The 22,410-nt window shown below is 48.8% G+C and overlaps 1 pseudogene; it reads right to left on the bottom strand.

Annotated features, from left to right (window-relative positions):
• The window catches only part of LOC133249621 (uncharacterized), a 171,031-nt pseudogene that overhangs the window by 14,861 nt on the left and 133,760 nt on the right, over positions 1 to 22,410 (bottom strand).

The raw sequence follows: 22,410 nt of genomic DNA, 5'->3' as shown, positions 1-22,410 counted from the left end.
TTTTAAATTTTTGCCCATTCCACACAGCATGTGAGATCTTAGTTTCCTGACCAGGGATTGAACCCTTTCACCCTGCATTGGAAGTGCGGCGTCTTAATCACTGGACTGCCAGGGAAATCCCCGTTTCCCTTTCCAGAATGTGAAGGATGGTAGAAGGGAGATCGGTGTGAAGATACTGGAGTAATTAAATGAAATCCTCCATGGAAAGTGCTGAGCCTGGCACATACTAAGTGTAAGAGATGTTAACTGTTATTATTATTACGGGCAAGAGATACTCAGATGATGGGGAAAGGGGAGAGAGAGATTAAGAAGCAGATCTATGGAACTTGTGGATGAGTTGTCCATAAACACTTTCCATTTATCTTCACAGCAATCACCTTCATGGCTACACAGTGGTCTATGGAATTAAAAGCCCACAGTCACTCTAAACACCTGCGGTCCCAGGCGTTTAGGGACAATTGCAGGAGGTGGCCTGTTGTGTAAACCACACAAAGTTGGGAGTCAGAGGTCTGAAGTTGAATCCTGGACTATGGTTAACCAGGAGTGTGACCCTGGCAGGACCATGGGTCCCTGTCTGTTAAAAAGAAGAGTACTTCTCGGCTCTAGGATTGTTGGAGGACTGAATATATAATACATTATACATCAGGCACTAGGGCGGAGCCTGCTGTATATAGCCCTCAGAGGGTGGCTCTGATTCTATGGGCTGTTGAGGATTATTACTGACCAGCTTCTACAGATTCCTTTGTACAAATATTAATAGATACAGCCTATCTTCTGAATTTTCCTGGAATGTAATTCCATAAGTGGGATCTCTGAGTCAAAGAATAAGATGATTTTTCTGACTCATTGCACATTATCAGATAGGATTCCTACACACCCCAACCCCCGACCCCCTGCTCATTTTCTGAGTGCAGAGCCAGTTTTACTGTAAGGTTGGCAAAGACCGAGTTTGCAGGCTGGGTTCTCCCCCAGTCCTGACTTCATGTTCTTCACACGAGTCTTGTTTTATACAGTTTCCCCCAGACTATTGCTATGTTGTCCTTGGATCCTCAGGTCAAGAAAGAAAGGAGAGAGGGAAGAAGGAATCTAAGCTATTTGCATACTATAGGAAACAAGTAGAGTCTTCAGGTATTTAACCAAAATAAATGTGCTCTCACGGTAGAAATTCAGGTGGCATGAGATGACCTGGGGTTCCTCTTTTGAGGACAAGGGGTGGTGTGTGTGAATGTGTGTGTGTGACGCTCTAGCACAACTCCATTTATACAACACAGACAGCTACAAAAATGCTTCCCAGGGAGGAAGCTTTTGTGAATCAGGCACAGTCTCTGCCGTCAGAGGAGCTTCCAGTCAACTTGAAGTCATACAGGAATAAATCCCCAAGCCCAGGTGAGATGTCTGCCAATGCTGATTTCCAGGCAGACTTCCGTGGAGAAAGGGGAATCATGTTTACAGCCTCTGGGCGCCTGGAGGGGGTTTCCCAGTTCCAGGTCCTGTGCAGATAGGGGTCTGGGTTCACCTGTGAGGGCCTAGAAATCCTGAGTAACTAGGGTGGTAAACCAGCACAAAGGAGGCTCCCACGCTGAGCGCACATGCACAAGCAGTTTCAGCTGTGTTTAGACACAGTGTTTAGACCTGTCTATCCGGGACTTTTGGAGGTGGGTACAATAGGGCTGAAGGTGAAGCCCTGGATCACTCCCAACACCCTGAGGCTGTCCTTTTCCCCGTCAACCCACACTCCAGCCTCTCATGCGGGGCCTGCCTTGGGTGGGCGGCCCAGGGAGGTGGAGCTCCCACTCGGCCTGCAGAGACCCATCTCCAGGTACCACACACCCTCTCCCACACCCCTCAGAGTCCTTGTGGGCTCAGCTACTGCTTGAGATTAGTCAGAAACAAGAGCCCAGCCCTGGCAGACCTCCAAGCTTTAGTCAGAGAATATTCCAACTCCCACTGTGTACTCACCATACACCAACACTGTGGTAACCGCTTAGCTTGCATATAGCACATTGAATTTTGTAAAGTATCTTCCACTTGACGTGCTCTTTTAGAACCTTGCCACATCTGCACTGAGATGTGGAGTCCATGTTCCCTTCCTTGGGAAGATGGGTGGGCCTTTGGGACTGCCTGAACCAACAGAATATGGCAACATTCTTTCTATATGACTTCAGAGGCTAAGTAGATTATAAGAATGTCATATACTTCTCCTTTATTCTCTTGGCCCCCTTTTTCTTGGAACCCGGTTGTCATGTTGTGAGGAAGCTCAAGCAGCCAGTAGAGAGTATGAGTGAGCCATCTGGAAAGTGGGCCCTCCAATGCCTCACAAATGTGGCACACAGCAGGGATGAGCCTCCCTTTTTGAGCCCCACCCAAATTGCAGATTCATGAAGAAAATAAAGAACTGTTACTGTCTTGGAGTCTTGGAGCACTAAATTTTGGAGTGGTTTGTTACATAGCAATAGAAATTTGAGATAATTCATCACTACATAGTTTTCACAACAATCCTATTAGTGGTACTGTTCATATCTTTGGCTCCTGTTTACAAATGAGAACACTGAGGTCCAAAGAGATAGAGTATGTTCCCAAAGGAAACACAGCTGGAGGGTGGACCCAGGATTCAAATCCAGGTCCATCTCAAAGCCAAGACTCCCAGTTGCTCTGCTGTATTCTGCACTTGTCCAGCTGCACACACTGTTGGTATCACTTTCTTGGACCCTGAGTCACAAACCATTGTGGGCTGCTGCAAGTTTGGTGTCTCCAGGCATCCACATGGACTGGAGTGCATCTCTCCTCTTTCATTAAATCCCCATAAATGGGCACCCTTAACTCCAGCACACTGAACCATGAAAAGAACATCATCAGAACCTGGGCACGGGCCAGCCCACTTTCTCATTTCTCTTAGTAGTTATTATAAGCATGGTCTTTGAACCCACAGCATCAGCATCAGTCAGGAACTTGTTAGAAAAGCTCTTGGTTCCTACTTGAGACTTTCTGAATCAGAAAATTGGGATGTGGGGCAAATTTAAGTTTGAGAACTACTGCTCTAACTCCTACGTGGTTCTTAACCTATGATCTGTAGGACTCTATGTCACAAGATGTTTTTAGATGCAAGCAATGGAGAAGGCAATGGCACCCCACTCCAGTACTCTTGCCTGGAAAATCCCACGGACGGAGGAGCCTGGTAGGCTCCAGTCCATGGGGTTGCTAATAGTCGGGCATGACTGAGCGACTTCACTTTCACTTTTCACTTTCATGCATTGGAGAAGGAAATGGCAACCCACTCCAGTGTTCTTGCCTGGAGAATCCCAGGGACAGAGGAGCCTAGTGGGCTGCTGTCTATGGGGTCGCACAGAGTCGGACACGACTGAAGCGACTTAGCAGTAGCAGCAACAGCAGGAAAACTGCAAAACACTTCAGGGGAAAAACAAAGGGAACATACTAGCTGGTTCAAGGACGTGAAAAGTCTCGGAATGGTGTTGTATCAGGAGTTCCAGCAGCCCTCCAGTGTTGTGGTTTCTCTCTCCCTCTCTCTTTCTCGATTATTTCTGCTTATCTACTGGCCTCATTTTATTTTTTCCTTCTGTTCGATTTCTCCTGCAGCCATGGAAGGTGGCAGAAAACATACGACTGGCCCAGTCACACACACAATCACAGGTCAGGCCGCAGGACACTGTCACAGTCCTGGTTTAAGGTGCTCGACCCAGGAGAGATGACGTACTGGGATGTGCAGCTTCACCAGAACCCACAGGTAAGTAGGGGTCCTTCCCACCCAAAGAAGGTGCTTCTCTGGGTGGGTAGCAGAGCAATGTCGATCAGAAAAACAAACAGTTGTAATCCTCCAGTAAACATGTGGCCATCACAAGAACACTGCCTGTAGGCCAGGGTCTCGGAGGGATTTCCCCCTGCTTGTTGGACATAGTACAGTGGCTTCACAAGGCCCTGTTTCCTGTGCCATTGCCCTAGTCCTCAGAATGAGCTGTGAGCCAGGTGGAGCGGCAATCACAATGTCCATTCAGCAGATGTGAAAACAGAGGCAGTGTGTTCAGTCATTTAAGGTCACTTTGTTAACTAAGAGGGGAGGATTCAAAACCAGATGTCTGACTCTAATACCAGCACTCCTTTCTCCATACCTCCAAGCCTTCTCACCACTCTCATCCAGGTTGTGATGAGGGTCACAATACAGAATTGAGGTGCTGGTCCTTAGCAGAACTCCATGAAGCTCTGCTTTCATGGAGCTCTGTAATGTAGTGTGTTATAAACAGACAAGTTGGAATCCTTCCTCTGCCACCAGCTGACTGAGTGACTTTGGGCTAAAAAAGATTCGTCACCCAGGAGCCTCAGATCTCCATCTGTAAAGTGGGCATAACGATACTTACCGAACAGCATTTGTTGTGGGGACCAAAAGAGAAAAAGTGCGAAAATCATCAGGGTCAGGCCTGGCGCTTGGTAAGGATTTAGCACATGTTATTTCCCTTTGTTCCTAACAAAACCCCAAACCTAACAAACAAGTGTGATTCTTGAAAGCTACTTTGTGAATTTTATTTGGGTTGCTTTAATTCTCCTTTTTGTAATCCTCAAAAGCATGCTGCTGACACTCATTTCAAAGGTCGAAGAACTTTAGCTAAGACATGAAAGACACTCCGTGTTTCCTTCCTGGAAAGGACCCAGCCAAATGCTGGGGCCCTGCTCTGGGCAGGGGCGGCTCTCAGAAAGCTCTCAAACCCAGTGGCATTCTCAGCTCTGCGGCCCAGGGAGTGAATTCTGCCATTGACATCGTGTTTTTGTTTTTTTAAAATAAGAATCAAAGAAATCTCTTTAATGAATCAAGAATAGGATCAGAAAGCTGGGAAAAGAGTTTAAACCAAACTGTTAACAGAGGTTTGGTAGATACTTAGATGCATGAATGGATGGATGAAAGTAAGTCAAGGAGGGAAGGAAATGAAACATGTTTAAGTGCTGATATAGAAAGATGCTGAAGAAATATTGAGAAACAATGTGCAAAGAAGTAGATCCTTTCTTTCTTCTCTCCTTTCTTTTTCTCCTTCCTTCTTTCCCTACCTCCCTCCTCTCTCTCTCTGTTTCTCTTTCTGTCTTTTCCGGCTTTTGGTAGAAATATTGACCAATTCTGGGGGGCTTCCCGGGTGGCTCAGTGGTAAAGAATCTGCCTGCTAATGCAGGAGATGTGGGTTTGATCCTTGGATCGGAAAGATCCCCTGGAGAAGGAAATGAAAACCCATTCTAGTATTCTTGCTTGGAAAATCCCATGGACAGAGGAGCCTGGCAGACTATAGTCCATGGGGTCGCAAGAGTCACGACTTAGTTCACTAACAACATTTGACCAATTACCTACTCAATAGATACAGAGCTGCTGGCTTCTATATTTGAGGAAGATGTGGGGACAGACCAGCCAGAAACAGTACCAGTGATTACCTCTGGGGAGTGGAAACGAAGCTGAGTAAGGAAGGGGCCTTTCCTTTTCAGTCCACTTTCTCCTGTGCTGCTTGAATTCTTTTTTTCCTTTTACCTAAAAACAGACAGCAGCAACAGAAGGCTGGAAGCAGAAGGCAGGTTCTGTGGAAGGGGTCATCCTGAGTTCAAGGCTGGAGCTGGAAGCGAGGTCTCTGCCTGGGAGGAGGAGCCCGCTCCTGAGTGAACAAAGCTGCAGTTTCCCAGGGGTCCACAGTGGGATGACAAATGGCCCTTCTGTCACCAGCACACAGAGCCAGGCTCCTGGCTGAGACCCTGGCTGAGGCTCGTCTTCTCCCATAAAAGCAGCTCATGCCAGGGGAGCTGAAATCAGGAGTCGGATCATTCTTTGCACTGAGGGGCTCCTTGGCCTGGGTGTGGGGAACAGTATTTGAAGTGAGGGAGCACCTCTCTTTTGGCAGGTCCCCTACTCTACCAAGGCCTCCATAGGCCTGCAATTTCATTTTAATGGATAAAGGCATGCAGGAGGTGGTGGAGAAAAGCTGCACCCAGGCTTGACACATTTCCACCAAGATGACAGCCCTGACTGCTTGCAGTCATGTAAAGATCTGAACAGAACCGGCTGGAAATGTGAGCTGAGTGATCCTGGGCTCCATAGATCTGAGTGCCTCCACCCGTCAGCCTGGGGAGAGACTGCAGAGCCATTTCAGGTGGTGCTGGACATGGCTGCCATGTCCAGAGGGGTCCAGGAATGGGCTAAGCCATCCGGTGGCATGTGGCCCTCTACACCGGGCCTAAAAAATATCACTGAGTGTTTTCCACTTTTTCTAGAGACGCAGTTACAGAGAGGTTTCTTTTCTCCAAAGTGGTGGTTCTCAAGGTTTAGTTACACCAGAACCACCCGGTGGCTTATTGAAACCCAGATTGTAGGCCTCACCCCCAAAGTCCCTGATCTGGGAGGCCAGGGGTCTGGCTGGAACACGTTTTTCTAACAAGTCCTCACACACTGCTGCTGCTGCTGCTCTCAGCTCTGGGAACCACTGCTCTAAGGAATGCACAAGGCAAACAGTGATATATGGCTGTTTGATCCTGGACTTCAGGTAACGGGGTGGGCGAGGGCTGGGGTAAAGTGGAAAAGGTCCCATCAAATGGGAGCAACTGCGGCCATGTCCCGGGGATCCACGTGGCACAGAACTAAAAGGGCACCCAGCCTTTTCAGCAGTCTTGACTCTGTTGGGGTATGAACAGCCAGGAATATGGATTTTTCTATGACATAACAATCTTTGGCAATCACTGGCAATTGGCTTTGAAATTTGTCAAACATGGTGCAAGCCAAACAAAACACATCTGCAGGCCGGATTTCATCCTCTGGCTGCTGTTCTAGAAGACAGATAAGGTTCCCAGGGAAAGAGGCAGGAGCAGAGCTCTGTGGGCTCTTTGGGGAGGATGGCAGCCTGACCACGCCTCTCCCAGGCTCTCTGGCGCCCATCTGGTCACCTCCAGGCCCCCTACTGGCGCCCCAGCACTAACCTCTTCTCCAGCCACACCCTACACTTTGGCCACATGAAGTCTTTGCAGATGGCACCTCTTTCCCTGATAAAACCCCTCCCAGCCAGGCCTTCTCTGACCTCTGGGCCTCTGTGCATGTGGTTCCCTTTGCCTGAAATGCTTTTCACATCCACCCTAATTCTTACGTGTCCTTCAAGGCTCCCCACAGCTCCAGGGAACCCTCCTTGACCACTGCCTGCTCCTGCCCTACCAGCCCTGTGTTCCCAGCCCACTGTGCTTCCACCACTGCACCGGGTGGTGAAGGCCTGAGGATGTGTCTGGCTCCTCCACTGGCCTGGCTGCCTTTGTGCCCCCAGGCTGAGCCCAAGGCTGGTGTGGGACAGGTTTGAAATAGCAAGTACCAAGTGCTGTTGGAGAAGACACTTGAGACTCCCTTGGACTGCAAGGAGATCAAACTAAATCTTTTAGGATTGACCCTAAAAGAAATCAACCCTGAATATTCATTGGAAGGACTGATGCTGAAGCTGAATCTCCAATACTTTGGCCACCTGATGGGAAGAACTGACTCACTGGAAAAGACCCTGATGCTGGGAAAGATTGAAAGCAGGAGGAGAAGGGACGACAGAGGATGAGATGGTTGGATGGCATCACTGACTCAATGAATGTGAGTTTGAGCAAGCTCTGGGAGAAGGTGAAGCACAGGGAAGCCTGGTGGGCTGCAGTCCATGGGGTCGCAGAGTCAGACACAACCAAGCAAACAACGATAACAAGAGCTATTCTCTTGGCCTTGGCTTTGTTTTCACCCCCTTTCTGTTGTCTGCCCACTTCCTGCCTACCCTTCAAGCCACTGCTGAGACTCTACTTTCTGCGCGAACAGCTTGTGACCTCTCAGACCTGGGGGTCCTTCTCTGCCTGTCCCTCCCCGTCAGCACACCATCTCAGTATGATCGGCTGCTTTGGTCTGTTGCCTCCATTACACTGAGCTCCAGGAGGGCAGGACTCCCACGTGATTCATGTCAGTAACACGAGGGCTGCAAAGATAAACACCAACGAAATGCTTATAGGACCAAGAGAGGAATGAACATAACAGGTGAGAAATGAGCTACTTGTAATGTGCTGGGAAGAACGTGTTAGAATGAGGCCAGCTGATGCTGAGAACTGGCTTCCTCTAGCCATAGTTCCTCCTGCTGGGTGCAGAGCACAGGGAGCAGAATGTACATTATCTTTGGCAACCACCTTGCTCAGGACCCCCTGGGGGCCCTGGCCTGGGCCATGTGGCCTCTTGCAGGCAGCTCCCATCCATTCACAAGCACCAGGCTAGATAGCTGCTATCACTGTATTATCCTGCAGCCTCCCCTAGCCATGTTCTCCCTGTGGCTACCCAATCCGACTGGACAGCTGGGAAGAAGGACTTTTCTGCAGTCAGGGGCCAAAGGAAGGCCGGAGCAGAGGGCAGTCCATCTTCTCCATTTGCAACAGCAAGGTGAGTGCCTGCTGTCTACTCGGGAGGGAGCCTCCCTGAATCCCGAGACAGCAGACGTGACTGTGAGTCCTCACCCAATGTCACTGAGTTTGCCCAGCTGCTGGGCTCCCTGATCTGTTCACCTACCCCAGAACTAATGGCTAAGAAAAGAGGGTGGCCAAACCCTTCCCTCCTACCCACCCACCCACCTTCCCATTTTCTGTTGCAGTAGGTTGTGACGTCACCACCTCCGGAACTCCTTCTGGGATCCCCTCCTCTCGTGCTTCCCTTTGTCACCACTGATCACACTGTGTTCTGACCCTGTGTGCATCTGTCTCCACCACAAAGACTGTGAGTTCCTGGACATCAGAGATTGTGACATGTTCCACTGGGTCAGACCACATGCAAACCCTCCCTCTGCCACTTACTTAATCCACCAAGGTCACACAACAAGAAATCTCGCCTTGGTTTTCTCACTGTAAAATGGGGTTAAAATCAGTGTTGTGAAAATTCAGTGAGTTAAAATAAAACAGGAACACTACTTTAGCACTTGAGTACAGGCATGCCTTGTTTTATTGCACTTCGAAAATACTGTGGGTTTTTTTTTTCACCATGCTGCTGGGTATGTGGGATCTTAGTTCCCCAACAAAGGATTGAACCTGCATTGGAAGTGCAGGGTCTTAACCAGTGGACCACGTGGGGAGTCCCTGGTGATATTGCGCTTTTTAGATTGAAAGTGTGTGGCAAATTTGCATCAGACAAGTCTATTGATGCCATTTTTCCAACAGCATTTGCTCACAGTTGGTCTCTGTGTCACACTTTGGTAATTCTCCCAGTATTTCACACTTTTTCACTATTTGTTATAGTGATCTGTGATCAGTAATCTTCGACAGTACTATATTGCAAAAAGATTACAACTTGCCCAAGGCTCAGATGATGGTGAGCATTTCAGTTAAGGTGTATACACTGTTGTTTACACATAATATAATTGCACATTTAATAAACCACAGTCTAGTATAGCCAAAAGTTTTATATGCACTGGGAAAAGGAAAACTCTGTATGAACTCGCTTTATTTCGATGTTCGTTTTATTGTGGAGATCTGGGGCTGGACCTGCAATCTCTCTGAGGTCTGCTTGTATTAACTAGTATTACCAGGTGATCAATAAATGCTTCAATGCATTAATGGATGAGAGTGGGAATGAAAGAGCAAAGATAATTAGCCAAGCAAGTATAAGCCAGCACATTCCAGAAGTGGCAGTGACCCAAAATAAACAGAGATGCTTGCTGTGCCTTGTAAGTACCTCAAGAGTAGGCTGGGGACAAGGACTGTTCTCACATTCGGTTCCAGGCAATGAGCCAGGGACCAGACCTTGGGCAGTGGTCCGACAGGCAGGGCCCCCACTTTATCAAGGCGGACTCTGACTGAAAGTCTCCTTTCCCACTGTGAGCCTCTCTGAGGATTAAGTGGCCTTGGGCGTTTAGAAGCGTGACCTGACATCTCACTACAACCACAGTGTTTTCTCCCACCAGTGGCCTCTCCGAGGATCCGCCTTGCCAGCCACCCCCTCTTCCGCCACTATTCCGAGTATAATCACTGACTCCTGATCCCCTTCGGATGAATCAACAAGTCAGGAAGGGTGAGTCATCCTGGCCTGGGGCTTTTTATCCCCAGACACTGGCACTCCTTCAACCACAGTCAACCAAAGCCCAGGCACAGGGTTCCGCAAAGGCTATCTACAGAGGAGCTTAGCCCAGAGCAGGAGTCTCGGCCTCAAAGTCCCACCTCTTCAATCTCTTCGCCCGGGAGCCTCAGTTATTGAGAAATATGGGGTTAGTAATCCCTCCTTCACTGTGGAGTAAAACAGCTGGCACAGTGCAGGGCATGGAGTAGCCCCTCAGTGAAGGGTGGGAGGGGACGGGGAAGAAGAATGAGGAGAATCTCATCAGGAAGCAAGGCAGGCCCCTAGGTCTGGACCCACGACTGTGAGAGCGAGGCAGACGGCACCCTGACCTCCCAGCGACCCCCAGAATGTTGATGGAGGCCCAAGGCTGACCTTCCGGAGGCAGCGTGGTGGCGCTAATTGGGGTCTCCAGGTCACCAACTTCCCATCCTTGTTTACGGGTGGCTTACTTCCCTCCTCCACTGCTGCTCCTTCCGGCCTGGGCTGCAGGGGCATTGACCCACTGAGTAGGTGCTGGCTGCGGGGGTTCAAAGGCAGCCAGCCGCCTGGAAGCAGTGGAAGATAAGGAAGGCACTGGCCGGGAGCCAAACCCCAGTTTGGGGATGAGGAGGGGCAGGTCAGAAGGCATAGATCACAGTGCCCCTGCTCCCTAGAGTGACTTCCTGCTCTGCCTTGTAGAAAGTTTACACTTGAAAAAGGCTGCCTATGTTTGGTCTTGCTTTCCTCCCTTCTCTCCTTCCTCCCCAACCCTATGGTACAGATAGAGTCAACAGATTTGCCTGGAATTCCTGCCCAGCCCTGCCCTAGCCGCGCTACTCCAGGCACATCTCTTTGAGACTGTTTCCTCATCTGTAAAATGGGCGTCCTCAGACCTCCCTCAGGGGTTGTGATGATTGGATGAAGTCAAGCATATAAAGAAAGCATGGGCTCAAAGCCAGGACATAGTAGAGAGTCAACAAGCCACAGCTTTCCTGTTACTGTCTGGTTAGGAGGTAAGGGGAATTTGATGAGTCAGGTGCTGCCTACCTTGGGGGCTGGGAGTGGGAACATCTCCTGCCCCTCAGAACACAAGGGCCCTTGCTCCACTCTGGGATCACCCAGCCCCATCTTTGTCAGGAACCCTGGGAAGGAGATGCGCAGGCAAACGCAAAGCCTCACCATGCACTTGCGGTCGTCTATGCCCGTTAGATCCTCCTCAAACTCCTTCCCAACCTGGAAGTCCATGATGTAGTTTCTAAAAGTGCTCAGCGTGCGGATGATCATGTGGTCGCCTTCCTGCACGATCTCTTTGTCTGGCTTCAGCAAGTTGGCGATTTTGCGCAAGGCCACATTGACATCTGCAGGGAGTGCCAGGGTAGAGAGTTGGCTGAAAACATTTGGAGAACTGCTGCCAAGGTAGGGGGGCCCTACGAGCCTGCTCCCCCCACCCCAAGAAAACCACTGGAGTTCCTTGCTCGATTAACACGGCCTCTGCGTGCAGCTGGCCTGTCCTTTTCTTTCTTTCCTTTTTTTCCACAACAAAGTTTTCTGCCCTATGTTAAACCTTTGAAAACAAAAACTAGCCAACCAAGCCCAGCTCTTCTAATGAAATCCTCTACGTCGAGAGCCAACTATCAGACACTGACCACCATGAACCCTAACAACCCGGGTTCGGCAATTCGCAGGTCTCTGGCTCCTGGAGACGCCCCGTCCGCGGCCCGGGTGCTCTGGGCGGCGATAAGGCCTGACCGAGGCAGGCTGATGGGCGGCCGGCTCGGAAGGGCGCGGGGATCCCACCCTCAGAGGTCCGGCGGGGCGCCCGGGCAGAGCGCGGCGGGCAGCGCTTACCCAGCGCGCGCAGGTACTCCTCGAAATTCTCGTTGGCCAGCATCTTCCAGTACCCGGTAAAGTCGACCGGCATTTCGGGGGGACGACTGGGGCCCGACGGGGACCGAACAGGCCGGAGCAGATGTGGGCAGGCGGTGCGATCTGGGTGGTGGGCGGCCCGGAAATGCGCGTCCTCCGGGGGCAGGGGGCTCTTGGGGCGGCGACAGCTGGATTGCAAGCGCGCACAAAGCCGGCGGGAGGATCCATCGTAGCGGTCGCTCCGCCCCTCTCAGTGGGGCGGGGGCGGGGAGGTCGGAGGGCCAGGTTCCTCAGACGTTCAGTTCGCTTCCCTGAGAGGGAAAAGGGAGATGGGGTGAGGGTGAAGGGTACTTAAATGATTCCAAACTCTTAGGTTCCTGCGGGATTCCTTCAGACTCCTTGAACTTTTCACATTCAGCGGCCACTTGAGGATTGGGAAAGTCTCGGGGTTGGCTGGAGTAACTAGGGAACGGTATCTCTCACAGGCTTTTGTCTTAAATCCCCGCGAGTGGCTCGGCCTGTGGGGGTCCAGGATCCGGAAGGCTGGGCAGTTCAACTGCGGGAAAGAAAAATGAGACACTCCCACCTCCCCCTCCCCGCCCCAATAAAAGCAAAGTTGATGTTACTTGAAGTAAGTATGGCTAAAAGAGGCCCTCTGGGTGGTTTTGAAATCCGCTTGTTTAGTCGCTAAGTCGTGTCAGACTCTTTGCGAGCCCATGGACTGTATCCGGTCAGGCTCCTCTGTCCATGGGATTTCCTAGGCAAGAATACTGGGGTGGGTTGCCATTTCCATCTCCAGGGGGTCTTCCCCACCCAGGGACTGAACCGCACCTCCTGCGTTGGCAGGCAGATTCTTTCTGGCTGAGCCACCAGGATTATGCAAATATAAGCACTTATCAGTACCACGTTGTTCCTCACTCGGCTTTCACCTGGTGGCGGTGGAAGGCCACCCGGTGAAAGGCCAACTCCACAGGGTTGTGCATTTTGCTTTTTTTCACTTACTCTATTTCTGGAGACCTCATTCTTTTGCAGGATATGCCATTGTTTATCCAGCTTGTCCTGCCCTGATGGGCATTTATGGGAGTATTGTTTTCTGATCTCGTACTGTTAGAAACAGTACTGCAGTGAAGATCTTTGAGCTCATCTCATTTCTCACCTGGTAGGTATGTCATCGTGCTTTAAAACCTCTGTCTTTGCCAGCAAGAAGATGACATAATCATGTGGGTTGACTTTTTGACTCTTTATTAAGACTAAATATCTCTTTTAAATTGCTTTTTGTACAACTCGCAGTCTGGGTGACAGCAGGTACATTCTCCTCCCACTCCAATATGACTGTGGCTCCAATCCCCAGGCACCTCTCCTTTGTCCCCCATCTCCAGGCTCATGTAAATCCTCACACTGCATCTGGCTGAGTTAGGAAAAGATGCCTCTTCCTCAGGGTAGGGGCAGCTTCATTCCAGGCAGTGGGTTGGATTTTAGCCTCTCTTTGTTGCAATGCACAGGCTTCTCACTGTGGTGGCTCTAGAGTGCAGGCTCAGTAGTTGTGGTGCTTGGGCTTAGTTGCTCCATAGGATCTTTCCAGACCAGGGATTGACCCTGTGTCCCAGGCATTGGCAGGTGGAATCATATCCACTGGACCATCAGGGAAGTCCAACACCAGGGTTTCTTAACCTTGACGTTGTTGCCAGTTTGGACCATGTCATTCTTTGGTGGATGGAGGGTTCTTATGTATTGTAGGATGTTAGGCTGCATTCCTGGCATCTACAGGCCCAGTTGATACCTCCCAAAGATGTCTCCAGGTCTTGCCAAATGCCCCAGGCTGGTGGGGGTGGGGTGCGGGGGAGGGGAGCAAAATCACCCCTGGCTGAGGCCAGTGCTGTGGACAGCTGTAGCCCTCATCAGACCTATTTCCCATCTCTTCTCAGCTGTATTGGGATGCTCACACCATCAGTTGTTCACACAGGCCTTGGCTCTGCATCCTCCCTGGCCAGCCTGGAGCTCATCTCAGGGACTATGGGGCAGCCTGTCCCTGTCCTGCCTAGTTTAAAGGTGCAAGAAGAAAGCCCCGTAGCTTGGTCAAGTGGATAGTGGGTTCTCACCTGATTTGGCTTCTCTAAGGCATCTAATCAGGACCAGCCATGGCCCTGAACTTCTTTGTTAGCCTGACTCACTAGAACAGAGGATCAGCCAAAGGCTTAAGCAGTGAACTGACTGTTCCTTGGTCACCTTTGACTAGTCTAAACTCCTCTCCCTGCTCCCTACATCATCCATCTCAGGCAGGTGGATGTCTCACCCTCCCCCATCTTTGTGCTGAGTCTCCTGAGATGTTTATGCCAAATGTCCAGCACAGTGCCTGGCACATAAAAAGGGCCAAGTCACTGCTGGCTCTTTGCATGCCCAGAGTGGTCCCCTCATGCTCCAGGCAGAGGTCTGCCCCTCCCCTCCCCTTCCAGTAGGTCCTCTGCTGTTCGTTCCCAAGAACCGAGATCTGGCCACTCCTACCTCCTCCAGCCACTTTAGACACTTCCTGTTCACCTAGCCTCAGTCTTCTGAGCTGGCTGGCTGGGTGCATGGCAATTAATTCAGCCTGCTTTTCCCTGGTTCCTATCTGCCTTTGTTTAGTCTCCCAGTGGCTAAGTATATGCCTGCCCTGCTGTGTCTCCTCCCAGAAGGAGGGGAAGGTAAATGGGGATAAGCCATGAGCTCCATGGAGATAAATCAAAACTCAGTGAGCCATTTCGATGAATCAGTGCCTCAATTTCCCATGATCCTTACAATCACCGTGTGAGGTGGGAAGTCCTGTCCCGTTTCACTGAATGGTCAAGCAACTGGCCCTTGTGTACCCCAGCCATGGGGGAGTAGAGCTTCTGGAGGGCAGCAGGGTTAGAGCAGAGAGCCCTGGGACAGACCCTGAGTCCTGTCCCTCCTCCAGAGATGCTCCTCACAAGAGGTGGGGCAGGAGGTGCCTTCCAGTATCTGTCCTCTTTGCTGGGTCTCGCCATCCCAGACTGAATCTCCTAGTGGGGGACAGGTGGCTCATACTTCTGCCTCTTGCTGATAAAGAAATCCTCCTTCATCCTTGTTTCTCTTCTCAAGAGCTCATTTTATTTTAGAGACTTGTAAAATCTTCTCCCTTCCTGTGTTCAAATATGTGTCTGGAATTATGTTGTAGAGAACCACCTCACTCCAGTCCCCGAGCTACTACTGAGCCATCTGTGAGGTTAGTGTCTGAAAGGATAAGGGTGGCCCAACAAAGCTGCCTCCCTGTGTCCACCGTGTTCCGAAGTGAGAGAGCTTGTCAAGAGGCCACAGGAGCGGAGGGGGCACCGAGGTCTGCTCAGGATACTCCTCTTTAATGCATCCATGAATATGCAGATATGCAAATGAAACACCAGGTCTACAAGCCCCAGAATCTTAAACCCACTTTGGGGAGGTGGCCCGGGGATTTATTTCTGTCCAGAAAATGGTTCTGCAGAGTGGGTCAGTTACTTTTCATCGACACATGACAGTTGTTTCTACAGATTGTGATATACACTGCATGGGAAGTGTTTCTTCATTTCTTTTCCCTCCTTTCTCCCTCCCCCGCTCCTTCTTCCTTCCTTTCTTTCCTCTGTTTTTTTTTTTCTCTTTCTTAACTATTTTATTATGGCAACATTTAAACTTCCATAAACAGAGATATAATTGTACATAGACCTCCCACGGATCCATCACCAGCTTCAACAATTATTAACCCATGGCTGATCTGGTTTCATCCATATCCCTGCCCACTCCCCATTTTCCAAAATTATCTTGAGTCAAATACCAGACATCATATTGCATCATCTGGAAACATTTCAAGAAGTATCTCTAAAAGATAGACTTAAAAAAAAAAAAACACCACAGCATCATTATCACAGCTAATAATCAATAATATTAATTTCTAAATATTATCAAATACCCAGAAAGTGCTTACTCATCTCTTAATTTTCGTTTCAGTTTTCCCATAGTGAGGACGTTCGTCCAGTGGGTAGATCCAGGACACTCAATGAGGAGATGCTGGTTGTGGTAGTTTTGTGAAGGACACCTTTACTTATCTACCCCAGCCCACCTCCCCAGCCTAACATCCTTCTGCAAAGATACCTGGGTCCCAACTGTCTAATCTGGAGGCTCTGTACAATCAGCTAAGTTACTTCAGTCATGTCCGACTCTGCAATCCTATGGACGGTAGCCCGCCAGGCTTCTCTGTCCATGGGATACTCTAGGCAAGAATACTGGAGTGGGTTGCCATGCCTTCCTCCAGGGGATCTTCCCAACCCAGGGAGCCAACCACACAGCCATATATTTGCAAGGAAAATGCTTCCTAGAAAACGAAATCTGGGTCCTGTGGAATCTTGTGATTTCTGTGGGGCAGGCATAGATGTCACATGGAGGGGATTACCCATAAGCTGTGTTGACTAAAAAAAAAAAAAAATGCACAGGTTGAGAATTATGTTTTCAGTGGACAAAAATGAGGTCTTAAGCCCAGGACACAGCCTTCCAGACAATTTTAAGGAACCGTTCCAAAGAGGTAAGGGAGGAGCCAGGATTTATAGGAGTTTTTGCAACAAAGACCAGGTAATTAGACCATCAAAAGATTACTGTTAATTAAAGTAAAGCAGGCATCTCAGTTTAATGAATTTAGCACTTTTGTATATATAAAAGATGCAAGATTCTGGGATCATTGAAATCATTCCTTTGATATGTCCCTCAGCCACCCTGGGGGCTCAGATGGTAACATATCCACCTGCTATGCAGGAGACCTGGGTTCAATCCCTGGATTGGTAAGATCCCTGGAGGAGGGAATGGCTACCCACTCCATATTCTTGCCTGGAGAATTCCATGGACAGAGGAGCCTGGATGGGTACAATCCATGGGGTTGCACAGAGTCAGACATGACTGAGCGACTAATGCTTTCACTCTCACAGATGTCTGACAGGATGGTCCTCCAGAATACTGGTTTGGCTGAAAGATAGCATCTAAAATAGAGACGTAGCTGGTAGGAAATCAGAAGTCAGTCTTTGAGTTCCAGTCTGATTTCGGTCTTTAAGTGGCCATTTCATGCGATGGGAGATATGGTGGGTGGAAAGACTAGAGATGTCACAGTTCCGTGCCTCGCAGTATCAAGACAGCGAAGTGGGAATGGTTTTGGTCAGAAGCAATTAGTAAAGGAATTTTTAAATGATTTGTCATCAGCAATTAGGTTAAACCAGAGTCACCAAAAGGTGGGAAAAGGGTCCATATAATTTATCTGTCTACTGGTGGCCAGTCAGCATACCTCCCCTAGGACGTGCCCACAAAAGGACTAATGTGCGGAGTGGCACAGCTTATCTGTGAAGTTCGGCAACTAAGAGCAGTCCTTGCCAACTTTTAGACAGAAAATAGGTGTCGGCAGATTCTTGACCCACATGGTGTTTGCTGTGGTTTCAGTAGGCTAATGTGGCCAGTGTCTGGGGAGAGGTGGCCCGTGTTGTTGTTGTTTTTAAATCACTTCTCTTAAGCTGTCTTTCCCAAGTACTTGGTGTACTCGGCCTTGTGGATTTGAGATTTAACAAAATATATATAAATTTTGTGTTTTCACTTTGATGATACTCTTTTAAAAATTGAAGAATAGTTGACTTACAGTGTTGTGTTAATTTCTGTTGTATGGCAAAGTGATTCAGATATATATATATATATATATATATGATACTCTTTAAATATAGTTTTGGCCAGTAATAAATTTGAAAAAACTGCATTGTACATATCAAAATTTTTCCCATCTCCTTGTCTTTTTTACAGAGGACCATGATTCTGTGTACTTTACCCTAGACCTTCTTATGAGGTTAATCAGAGATGCTGGTTAGAAGGGAGGATTAGAGGTGGCATTGAAAGGCTAACTTAGTAGACAGAGAAAGAGCCAGCAGTTATTCTTGGAAGAGAAGGGGAGACTGGAAAAAAGGTAAGGGATAGGGGTAAGGAGTGGCTGTCCTTGCAGAGTCAAGGACTCTTCAACAGTAATTGTTATGGCTGTATATGGGCTTTGTGCTGATTATACAAGCCCGGGTGAGATATGAGTCCCTTGGGTCTTCATTTTCAATGAGCCTTAGAGATGCATGTGACTTGCTCGAGGTTGAACAGGTAGAATGGCAGGGCTGGGACTGGATTTGTGTCTGGCTCTGTGTGACCTGCGGAGAGGGCAATGGCACCCCACTCCAGTACTCTTGCCTGGAGAATCCCATGGACAGAGGAGCCTGGTAGGCTGCAGTCCATGGGGTCGCTGAGAGTTGGACACGACTGAGCGACTTCACTTTCACTTTTCACTTTCATGCATTGGAGAAGGAAATGGCAACCCACTCCAGTGTTCTTGCCTGGAGAATCCCAGGGATGGGGCAGCCTAGCGGGCTGCCGTCTATGGGGTTGCACAGAATCGGACACGACTGAAGAGACTTAGCAGCAGCAGTTGTGTGACCTGAGGCCCAGGATCTTAGCCACTGCTTGGCTCCTGAGTGAGGCAGAGATCTATGGGGTTCTTGGCATGCTGGCACTGATAAATAAGCCCACAGAACAAAACCGCAGAGAGAACATAAGTCTTCAGAGTCATCATCAATATGGAAGCAGAGCTTCAATCTCCACGTGAAATGCAAGCACAGAGCATATATTCTAAGCAGAAAAATCTATAAAAAGTTAAAGATTAATGGACTTTAGTGAGGCTCCAGCCAGATTTAAAAAGAACAAATCTTGCCAGACCAGTGTTTTTGCCTTCGGGGGGCAGAATTATACAATGAAAAGGTGAAAGGGAAGCAACTGGTCAAACACATTGATTTCCAGGCAGCACGTGACCTGTCCTCCAAGGAATTCCCTGAGAAGGAACACAGATCCAGCGGTGCTGACCGGGAGGTGGGGAGGCCTTGGCAGGGAGGCTCAATGGGGTAGGGCGGGCTGTAGTCACCTGTTCAGTCCAGGGCTAACCTCAAGGCCTGGGTCTCTGTCCTGTCTCCTTAGAAGCAGTGGAGGTAAACACACACTTTAGGTGGCTCATAGAGGGTTTTGCTTCCAACCAGAGAAGAAATAGGCCAGGAGCTCATTGATTCAGGGACAGAGAACACAGTCCAAATAGCATTAAGATAATATTTGTTAAGACCCATCTCATCCATAACCTCCCTTCCTGCTACACCTTGCTCTCGGCCTCCTGACTGATAAGAGTCCAGTGGAATGAACAGATGGGTATTATTTTATTTTAAAACAATTTTTATTTTATATTGTAGTGTAGTTGATTAACATATTGTGTTAGTTTCAGGTGTACAGGAAAGTGGTTCAGGTTCACATATATCTATTCTTTAAAATTTTTTTTTTCCATTTAGGTTATTACAGAATATTGAGCAGAGTTCCCTGTGTTTATACAGTAGGTCCTCACTGATTATCTATTTTACATATAGTGGTGTGTATATGTCAATCCCAAACTCTCAATTTATCCCTCCCCTGCCTCCCACCTTTTCCCTTTGGTAACCATAAGTTTGTTTCCTATGTGAGTCTGATTCTGTTTTGTAAATAAATTCATTTGTATCATACTTTTTAGACTCCACATATAAGGGATATCATATATTTGTCTTTCTCGTCTGACTTACTTTACTTGGTATGATCATCTTTAGGTTCATCCATGTTACTGCAAATGGCATTATTTTTATGGCTGAGTAATATTCCATTTTATATATGTACCATATCTTCTTTATCTACTCTTCTCTCCATGTATATTTAGGTTGCTTCCATGTCTTGGCTATCGTAACAGTGTTGCAATGAGCGTTGGGCTGCATGTATCCTTTTGAACCAGGTTTTCTCTGAATATATGCCCAACAGTGGGATTGCTGGATCATATAGTAGCTCTGTTTTCAGTTTTGAGGAGGTGGATTTTAGAGTCAAACTGGTTTTGAATCCCAGGCCTACCATTTCCTAGCTGTATTATCTTGGGTAAGTTACTTAATGTCTCTGAACCTTTACTCACAGGATAGTTTTGAGGAACCTGGCCTTCTCACAATCAATAAATTCTAGCTTCCTTCTTGTCCTTGTCATTCGAGGCCCTTGACCATCTGACCTCAGCATCTTTTCCCAGCGCTATATTTGTTTCCCCTTGAGTCACCTTCTTGGGCTGGTGGCTTGCTCTTATGTGTCTTCACAGCCAAGCCTCACTCATGCAGATCCTTGGCCCCCAAAGCCTTCTTCTCTTCCTCACTCATCAAAGTCCCCATGTCCCAATTTCACTGTGATCTCTTCCATGAATTCTGGGCACCCTGAGCTCTCCCAGAGGTGCTGGTGTCATGCTACCTCTGGTGGACAGAGCTTTGATTTCTGGGAGATCACGTGTGCACATGTGTGTATGCCTGCTTTCGCTCCCTCCACGAGACTATCAATGCTTTGTGGCTAGTCCAACACCTGGTCAGGAACTGGACACACAGTGGACACTCGCTGAGAGGACAGGGCAGGGGGAACATGTCAAAGCTGCAAGGGATGGATCCTTTCAGCAAACACCAGGTATCTTCTAGGCTCCTGGAACTGGGCCAGATGCTGAGGACACTGCCATGAGCCAGACTCACTGCCCCAAGGAAGGTAAGTCCAGGGGGGAGACAGAAATGTAACAAGTGGAGGCTTGTACAAGATGCCCTCAAGGACAAGATGGTGGTGGAGCACAGGGATGAAGTCTTAGAGGACAAGTAAGCAAACGTCCCCTTGACTGAGGGCAAAGGGATCACTTCCAAGAGGGAACAGCACATACAAAATCAGGGAGGTGTAGGAAAGCTTGGCGTCTTCAAGGAAAGTGGGGGAGCATCATGTGGCTACAGCAATGACTAGGGGGGAGCAGGTGGGAGAGGGAAGGCATGGTCTGCCATAGCAGAAGAAAACGTTGGGGAGACAAGTGGGGCCAGGCCATGGGGAGTCTTCAATGCTGCAGCAAGTTACTTGGCTTCTATCTTGTAGGAAATGGGAGCACTGAGAAGTTTAAGGGGTGTCATCATGAGGGAAAGGAGAGACACATAGTCATGGTAACAGGCCCTGGGCGAGGCCAGCCTGCCCAGGAGCAACAGAGATTCCGGTGCGGTGCTGTGTGCAGCAAGGTGACTCATTTGCCCACCAGGAGATTGCAAGGGATGTAGGATGGAAGCATGGTCTTCTTGTTCCTGTGTTACCATGCCCCTTGACTCTAAGGATGAGAGTAGGATGTGAGGCTTCTGCCCACCATCCATGCAAACCACCTCCATTCACTCACCCTGTCACACTTCACCACTGAATGCATCTTGCATCTGCCCATTCACCCATCCACCCACTCATACACAGTGCCACCCAGCCACCCAGCCACCCTCTGTCCATCCTCCCAACCGTCCACCCATCTTTATTTTATAACAGAGTTTTTTCACTTCAAGCCATAATCGGGAACTATAAGGGATGCAGAGAAAAGCTTGAGGCCTGTGGTTGATTGCAGACATGTCTGTAATGTACAATACTTGGGTCATTCTTCTCATGGAGAGACTGGCCTCATGACTTGCTCTGATCAGTAGGCTTTGTGGCAGGAGTGATGTCATACCAGTTCTGAGTGAGGCCTCCAGAAGCCTTTTGGAACAAAACCTTTAATTAAGGCCAGCCAAGATCAATTGATCTTGGCCTAGAAGCACCCAGCTAACTGCTGGACTCATGAGAAATCATAAATGGTTCTTGTTTTAAGCCGCTGAGACTTAGAGTGATTTTTTTTTTTCCACAGCCAAGGCTCACTGATACAAGGATGCGAGGGAACAGCATAGTCAAAATCTTGCCTCTTTCCACTGAGAGGAATTCTCTCTGCACTTAGGCTCCTGGGGTCCTGGCCAAGGCACTTGCTTTTGTTTTTCTTGGCGGAGCAGGGACTGGATGTGGAGCCACCCCAGAGGAGATGTGGTAGTGTGATGATTGATGGTGAGAAGCTTCAGGGACAGCTCAAATACTTCATCTCCAACATGCCTGATGAGGATGACGGAAGATGATGCCAGCCATTGTCTGAAGCTCATGTGACAAACAAGAGAAAAACACTATCTAACTTTATCCTGAGACACACAATGGGGTAGGTGTTTTCTTATCACTCTCTTATAAACAACAGAGTTGGGGAGATGAAAGTGCAGGCCACATCGTTTTAGGTTAAAAAAAAATCATGATGCTAACCGAGTTCCGTGTGATCCCAAAGCCAGCATCCTTTTCTGTTATTGCTACTCTGCAGAGTGATTTCTCTGTGCTCCGTTCTTGGAGAGAAGGGGCGGGGGGTGGGGGAGGTGGCTTCCATCTTTGTTGGGTTCACACCAGTTCCAGTTAGTTCTTTCTGTCTGTTTGGGATCCACCTGAGGAACTACGGTGGCCTTAGTTATGTTTGGGCCTCTGGATGACAATGACACTGGATCTGAGGGCAGGTGGGTGGAGTGCAGCTTGCAGGAGAGAAGACTGGGGAGAGGCAGGAGGTTTAGGTGTGGGAGGAGTGG

This window comes from Bos javanicus, chromosome 1, assembly GCF_032452875.1.
Source record: "Bos javanicus breed banteng chromosome 1, ARS-OSU_banteng_1.0, whole genome shotgun sequence".
Lineage (NCBI taxonomy): Eukaryota > Metazoa > Chordata > Mammalia > Artiodactyla > Bovidae > Bos > Bos javanicus.
Note: the sequence above shows the minus strand (reverse complement) of the source record. Positions and strands in the feature narration are given on the sequence as shown.